The sequence below is a fragment of the Anomaloglossus baeobatrachus genome, chromosome 8 (assembly GCF_048569485.1).
Source record: "Anomaloglossus baeobatrachus isolate aAnoBae1 chromosome 8, aAnoBae1.hap1, whole genome shotgun sequence".
Classification (NCBI taxonomy): domain Eukaryota; kingdom Metazoa; phylum Chordata; class Amphibia; order Anura; family Aromobatidae; genus Anomaloglossus; species Anomaloglossus baeobatrachus.
Genome location: NC_134360.1, coordinates 195,407,597 through 195,415,688, shown reverse-complemented (window position 1 = coordinate 195,415,688; position 8,092 = coordinate 195,407,597). Strand labels below are relative to the sequence as shown.

General features: G+C 45.7%; 1 non-coding gene across 1 annotated transcript; it reads right to left on the bottom strand.

The window, feature by feature from the left end:
* Positions 1 to 251: 251 nt before the first annotated feature.
* On the bottom strand, positions 252 to 336 carry TRNAR-UCU (transfer RNA arginine (anticodon UCU)). Its single transcript is given in 2 exon segments — positions 252 to 287; positions 300 to 336. It is a non-coding gene; the product is annotated as a tRNA-Arg (tRNA).
* Between the last annotated feature and the right edge of the window lie 7,756 nt (positions 337 to 8,092).

Here is an 8,092-nt window from a genome sequence, read left to right as displayed (position 1 = left end):
AATGGTGACAATTCTCAGCCTCCGCTGCTTTTCCGGTGAAAATTAGGACTATAAATAATTGATTTGTGGTGTCCGGTGTGACATCTGGTGGAGGACACCGTCATTCTAGCCATTTTCTGAGCTTTTAGTCCTTTCTAATCTGTTACTTCCCAAATCACAAGATAAAGAACATATAAATCTGCTTTCTTAATCACAGCAAGATAAAAAAAAAAATAAAAAACGCTTTAAAAAAAAAACAAAAAAAAACCCTGCGACTCCGCCGGGACTCGAACCCGGAACCTTTGAATCTCTTCCTCCACTAGAAGTCCAATGCGCTATCCATTGCGCCACGGAGCCACCTGTTGGATTCGGGGGACATAACGTATACCAGTACAGCCATCCGCTGACTGTCAGTGCCGGTGTATCACGCAGTCCCGTCTAGGAACGCACAGCCCGCCCGCCTCGGAACGCTGCTCTTGCTTCCCTCCCACAGACAGTAACGAAGGCGGAGAGCACGACGGGAAATTTACCCCCAGGAATGCGACGCCGACCGGATTTCGCAATAGAAATATAAGCAGCGCATGCGCGCTGAGATGTCTTATAAACACGCATGCGCATTATTATATGAACAATAGAGCAACACACTCTTCATAGTTATTTGATTTTTTCTTTTCTTTTCAAGGTATGTATATAAAAAGTCTTCGGAAAAATGTCTCCTTTTCATGTAAGCTGTTTTCTATAGAAGAGATACCAACGCGATGTTACCAACTGCAGCCGCAAGAGGGCGAGTTGCATATTTGGGTCGTCCTACCGGAAAGGCGACGTCATGTTTACTGGAGGTACATCATCACCGCTTTTGACTGTCCAATGCGGTTTTAGTTAAAGGAATGTCGCTAGACACCAACTACAATAGAGTTGATATAATGGGTGCGTTTATACTACCACCTAATATATTCACCCTCCCTTACCCACAAAGTGGTAGGGTCTAAATGGCAGCAACACCAAGCAACCAATCACAGCAAAGATTTCATATTGTAACGCAGCTTAAGACATAAAAGCTGCTCTGTGATTGGTTGCTATGGAAAACAAGGTCAATATTGAGACATCTGCCCTGCAGTCTATGGTGGTGGGCAGCTGACATTGCAACTGTGACTTTTTTGCTCAAATTCTGACTATTCATTGTTAATAATGACTAAACTAAAATCTATCAATGTTTTATGCCATTAATTGCGCCATTTTTCACTACATGCACCAACACGTAAAAAAGGGGGTGTGGTTAACCTTTTGTCGTGAAGTCCGGCATTATTATGTTTAGATTTTTACATAAAAGTCTCAAAAAAGGTGCATAAGGCTGCTTTCACACATCCGGTTTATGCTGAGCGGCACAAAATCCGGCTCAAAAACCTATGCAACGGATGCGGCGGAAAAAAATGATCCGTTGCATAAGTTTTTCCATGCGGCCCATCTGTTTTTTGACGGATGCGGCGTGATTCTGAGCATGCGCAGTACAAAAAACCGCATCCAGCGTCCATAGGCTTGCATTGTGAATGACGCCGCATCGTGCCGGATCCGGCGCGATGCGTTTTTTTCGCCGCACAAAAAACGTGCAAGGCAACGTTCCATCCGGCTGCCGCATGGGCTTAATATGCCGCATCCGGCAAAAACCGGACGCAACGCAAGGCCATTCAGCACAATACAGCGCTAATGCAAGTCTATGCGGGAAAAAACGCAACCGGTGGCAAAAAAAACGGTTGCGTTTTTTCTGCAGAGCGGCGTATTGTGCCGCACAGCAAAAACCGGATGTGTGAAAGCACCTGAATCGTAGGTGTCTATCTTGGGAAGTGCACTACTAGGGTGGGACTGGCCCACTGGATAACCAAAGAATCCCTTGGAGGACTGCTCACCTGTGGTGTAGCTCCTCCACATTAATGATTGCCCTGTAATCCAATCACAGCAGAACTACTGTGTGTAAAAAGTTGTGCTGGTGTAATAAGGTGTAACAGTTCATAAATGTGGAGCACTAAGGACGGCACTAAAGATTTGGCACAAATTGAGCCATTTATGATGAAGATGGGACAATATATTTTGCCGTTTGCGGTAATTCATAGCAGAGATCAGATGTCACATGGTATGGGATTGTGGAAATCTCTTTTATACCCTTGCCAGGTAAAAACTCCCTACTGCTTGTGGCCTAGAAACTCCCTACCTTGAAGGTCTGGCAAAAATTTTTAACCTCTTGAGAAAAAGTGTATTTAATATATTTGAAGAATATTTCAAGGCAACCCTAACCAAATAGTGTCCCCCTAGGTGATCTGTTGGTTGCACCACGTCCCGCTCCTAGCACCGCTGCAAACAGATGATTTCGCTGTTGGACTTCATTCACTTCCCACAAAGGAGAAATGTCGGGTCACTTACAGGTTGGATAATAGAGGAGAATCGTCCTTGGGATACCCATACAACATTCATATGCACTGTTAGGCTATGTGTCCACGCTGCGGAAAATGCGCGGATTTTGCCGCGGATTTCTCGCGGAAAAGCCACGGATTTTCCAAAAATCTGCAGCAGCGGCACTTCCGAGCCATTTCTATGGCATTTTGGAAATGCAGTGCCCATGCTGCGGATTTTTCCTATCTAGGATGGTGAGGGACCCCAGAGACCAGCTGTAGGTTTGGTCAGGGGTCATCATCTTCCCTTTCCCTAGACAAAGGCAATAAAATATATATATTTTTGAATATTGTATTAGAGTATGGCAGAAAAAAATAATTTCATGGGAATTTATAGATCTCCATTATGACTATCAATTCACAAGCGTGACCCCGACTCCCAAAGAAAATTAATGACATAGCCACGTGTAAAATAACTACACAAAGCATTGCAATTAGGTGTCAAACGTTCTCAGGTTTATTTAAATTTAAACATGACACCAAAAATGGCACCCCCCCCCCCGTCTCACGGAGAGTCACCCCCCCCACTCAGGAGAGGAAAACCCCCCTGTGGAGGAAACCTCTAGAGAACCATGGCTGGAGGATCGCCCTTCCCTTGGGTTTAGAGAGTTAGTGCCGATATATAACAGATCTAAAAGCAATTGTACAATTTGTACATTTTACCAGATTTACAGAGAACGAAATAATAAATCTAGACTATAAATGTGATAAACCGGATGTGGCGAGATCTGGCTGCGATATCCGTCACCACAGTGATTGATGGAATTAATATGATTGATCCAACTGCCCTGATTGATGATCCATTTCTCCTTACAGATCCAGGTTCACCTCTCAAGAAGTTGGACACTTTATTAAGCCCCCTTCACAAATCTGTGTCTCCGGTACGTGTGACGTCTGTTTTCACATGTACCGGAGACACGGACACACATAGACCCAATAAAATCATTGGGTTTGGACACACGTGCGTGTTTTCCCATGGTCCGTGTGCTCCACAAGTAGACATGCCCGTTTTTCTCCGGCAGCACAAGTGTCACACAGAGCGCACACTGATGTGATACGTGTGACATCAGTCTGACATGTACTGGAAAAAACATGTATCTGTGAAATAAAATGATTCTATATACTCACCTGTCCCCAGCCCTGTTGTCTCAGCGCTGCTGTCACTTGCTTCCAACCCCTGCTCATTATGCTCATTGCATATTCTCTGCACATCGGACTGGAAGCAGCAGCAGCGCTGGAGGCATCAGCACCATGGACAGGTAAGTATAGAAGCTCATGCCTTCCGTGTGCTATGCGGATGTCACATGGACAGCACACTGACAGCACTCACTGACACACGTGCACACATACGCACCTACACCACGGACCATGCAAAACGTGTATGTTTTGCATGGATATGTGAAAGAGGCCTTACAGGGGTTTTTCGTTATGGATATCCCCTAATAAATACCCCTCCCTCTTCCATCTCCCCCCCACGGCACCCAATAATGTCATAGGTCCGTTCATGAGCCCCCAATGGAGAGCTGCTCCTTGTAGAGGGTAACAGAAGGGGACCCTGTGCTGGGGACCCCCCTCTCTTACCTTCATATACCCTGGGGCCATCTAAAACAGACAACCCCTTTCCCTCCTAGAACCTCCAAATTACCCCAAGGTCGGCACATTACGTGGGGTGGTCAAGCTCAACGTCCTCAGGCGCATCAGTAATGGCACTGATCATGGCAGCGCAGCCTTCTTTTATGGAATCTTCTTTATGACATACATTTATGATCTCAAAACAGTTGTCATGGTTACTACAGGGGCCAATTACTGATGTAGGGCCCAGGTATTAACCCTTTCACAGCTGGCAATTCACTCACTATAGAGGAAATGAAACTGCACTTATTATCAAGCAGGAGTCTTACTAATGACATCGTAGCTTTATGGGAGAAGGGACACACTGAGTTTTTTTCATCACCTTTCATAAACTACAGTAAAGAGACTCTCATGCAAGCATGGCTGCCTCTCCTTTATTGAACGGAAGGGAAGGAGACCCCCTTTCTCTAATAAGTGGGAGAAGTTGACTTGGAACTGCCACCTATCTTTCATTGATCTCATTTAGGCCCGTTTCACACGTCAGAGAAAAACACTGACGTTCTTCACTGACGTGTAAAACACGCACATGTCCCTCCGTGTGCCGTGAATCACGGCACACGGGGGTTGTCTAAGTGCAATCCGGGCTCCGTTCTCCGTGGCCCGTGATTGCACTTAGAGATTAACTCACCTGTGCGCGCTCCCGCTCTCCATGGTGCTGATCGCTCCCGCGGTGCAGCATCCGGCCGGCGCTGACCCCCGCAGCAGCTGCTTCCGGGTTGGCTGTGTCATGCATCATGAATATGCGCGACAGTAATGAGCCGGCTCAGAAGCAGCAGGGAGAACAGGCTGCACAGAGCGTCGCTGGAGCCGGGTGAGTGAAAATGCTTTTTATTTTAGAAGCACCTTTTTTTCTGGCACGTGTTTCACGGACCACACCACTGGGTGGTCTGTGGAACATCAGTGATGCCAGAAAAAAATGGACATGTCTCCATGCGGCAATCACGCACACGCGGGTACGCTGCACGGAGACACGTGCAGTGACAAATCACTGACGTGTGAGCAGACCCATTCCTTATAATGGGTCTGCGTATGTCAGTGATTCTGGTACGTTTTAAAAAAAGCACAAACGTACCAGAATCACTGACGTGTGAAAGGGGCCTAATACATATAAATACATGTGTGTTCAATAAAAGGGACTGGCACATGACTAATTCCTTCCAAAGATAATACTAAGGACCAGGGGGCATTCACTGCGAAAAGCGAGTCCGGCAGCTAAATATTAAAGGGTTCTTTACAGTTAGAGCAGTCAGACTGTGGAATGCCGACCACAAGAGGTAGTAATGGCAGACACTATAACAGCTTTTAAAAAGGGCTGGATGATTTCCTCAGTACACAACATTGTTGGTTATAAATGATTTAATGACAAAATATATAATTGGTGGAGGAAGGTTGAACTAGATGGACCTAGGTCTTTTTTTTAATCTATGTAACCATATGTAAGTATATAGTACTACCCCTTTAAAGGACCACTCCAGCGTTTTCCTTATTGCACCTCTTCCGACAAGCCTGCAACCTACAATGAGCTTCAGTCCACTACACCACTGCACAACCAGCTCTGCCCCCATCTACCCTATCCTCACCCATCCCCTGTAGACTGTAAGCTCTTGTGGGCAGGTCCTCTCTCCTCTTGTATCTGTTTGTTTTGTATTGTTCATTGTTTCTTTTTGTTATAAACAACAGAGCAAAAAATAGTATTTGGCCTAAAAATATTTTTAAAAATGACAATTAAAATCAAATAAATCTACAAAGGTCACCATATGAAGGGACTGTAACACACAGAAAAAATTTGAGCAAGTATAATAAATTACATACGAATCAAATTCACATAAATAAATCAAAAATAAAACATTTCATAGGCTGATAGTGTATAAATAATCAGTATTAAAGATCAAATATAACCACCACTGTATATAAAGTGAGTATGTGCCTAGTATTGCAGATAGAAGTGCCAAATGTAAGCAACAAATCAATATATAAAGTGCAATGGGTTGAATGTATAAAGTATATTTAGGGTGGTTGTAGTATATATAAATAACCACTAGAGGGGTCCCCACATAGCTTTCTCATGAGCCAGATCAGACACCCCCATACTTTGCACTGACGAGGGGCAAGCACCCCGAAACACCGTGTCTGCAAATTGGGATTCTGATCTGGCTTATATATCCTGAGTCATATTGCAAAGGATTGTCGAAAATCCACTTGTGACTTTTAGGATCGCTACTTCCAATAGGTGGCGCTGTGCTAGAGTTTGTCTCCTTTACTGGAGAGACAATTTGAATATTTCCCAGAGGGGCATTGCAGCTATAAGTCCCCTTACCTGGCAGCCAGACTGGCTTGCAAAGTCTCCTTAAGGAGAATAGTGTTCCCCCGTGGAATTTTAGGGGCATTGCAGCTATAAGTCCCCTTACCTGGCAGCCAGACTGGCTTGCAAAGTCTCCTTAAGGAGAATAGTGTTCCCCCGTGGTCCCCACATAGCTTTCTCATGAGCCAGATCAGACACCCCCATACTTTGCACTGACGAGGGGCAAGCACCCCGAAACACCGTGTCTGCAAATTGGGATTCTGATCTGGCTTATATATCCTGAGTCATATTGCAAAGGATTGTCGAAAATCCACTTGTGACTTTTAGGATCGCTACTTCCAATAGGTGGCGCTGTGCTAGAGTTTGTCTCCTTTACTGGAGAGACAATTTGAATATTTCCCAGAGGGGCATTGCAGCTATAAGTCCCCTTACCTGGCAGCCAGACTGGCTTGCAAAGTCTCCTTAAGGAGAATAGTGTTCCCCCGTGGAATTTTAGGGGCATTGCAGCTATAAGTCCCCTTACCTGGCAGCCAGACTGGCTTGCAAAGTCTCCTTAAGGAGAATAGTGTTCCCCCGTGGTCCCCACATAGCTTTCTCATGAGCCAGATCAGACACCCCCATACTTTGCACTGACGAGGGGCAAGCACCCCGAAACACCGTGTCTGCAAATTGGGATTCTGATCTGGCTTATATATCCTGAGTCATATTGCAAAGGATTGTCGAAAATCCACTTGTGACTTTTAGGATCGCTACTTCCAATTGGTGGCGCTGTGCTAGAGTTTGTCTCCTTTACTGGAGAGACAATTTGAATATTTCCCAGAGGGGCATTGCAGCTATAAGTCCCCTTACCTGGCAGCCAGACTGGCTTGCAAAGTCTCCTTAAGGAGAATAGTGTTCCCCCGTGGAATTTTAGGGGCATTGCAGCTATAAGTCCCCTTACCTGGCAGCCAGACTGGCTTGCAAAGTCTCCTTAAGGAGAATAGTGTTCCCCCGTGGTCCCCACATAGCTTTCTCATGAGCCAGATCAGACACCCCCATACTTTGCACTGACGAGGGGCAAGCACCCCGAAACACCGTGTCTGCAAATTGGGATTCTGATCTGGCTTATATATCCTGAGTCATATTGCAAAGGATTGTCGAAAATCCACTTGTGACTTTTAGGATCGCTACTTCCAATAGGTGGCGCTGTGCTAGAGTTTGTCTCCTTTACTGGAGAGACAATTTGAATATTTCCCAGAGGGGCATTGCAGCTATAAGTCCCCTTACCTGGCAGCCAGACTGGCTTGCAAAGTCTCCTTAAGGAGAATAGTGTTCCCCCGTGGAATTTTAGGGGCATTGCAGCTATAAGTCCCCTTACCTGGCAGCCAGACTGGCTTGCAAAGTCTCCTTAAGGAGAATAGTGTTCCCCCGTGGTCCCCACATAGCTTTCTCATGAGCCAGATCAGACACCCCCATACTTTGCACTGACGAGGGGCAAGCACCCCGAAACACCGTGTCTGCAAATTGGGATTCTGATCTGGCTTATATATCCTGAGTCATATTGCAAAGGATTGTCGAAAATCCACTTGTGACTTTTAGGATCGCTACTTCCAATAGGTGGCGCTGTGCTAGAGTTTGTCTCCTTTACTGGAGAGACAATTTGAATATTTCCCAGAGGGGCATTGCAGCTATAAGTCCCCTTACCTGGCAGCCAGACTGGCTTGCAAAGTCTCCTTAAGGAGAATAGTGTTCCCCC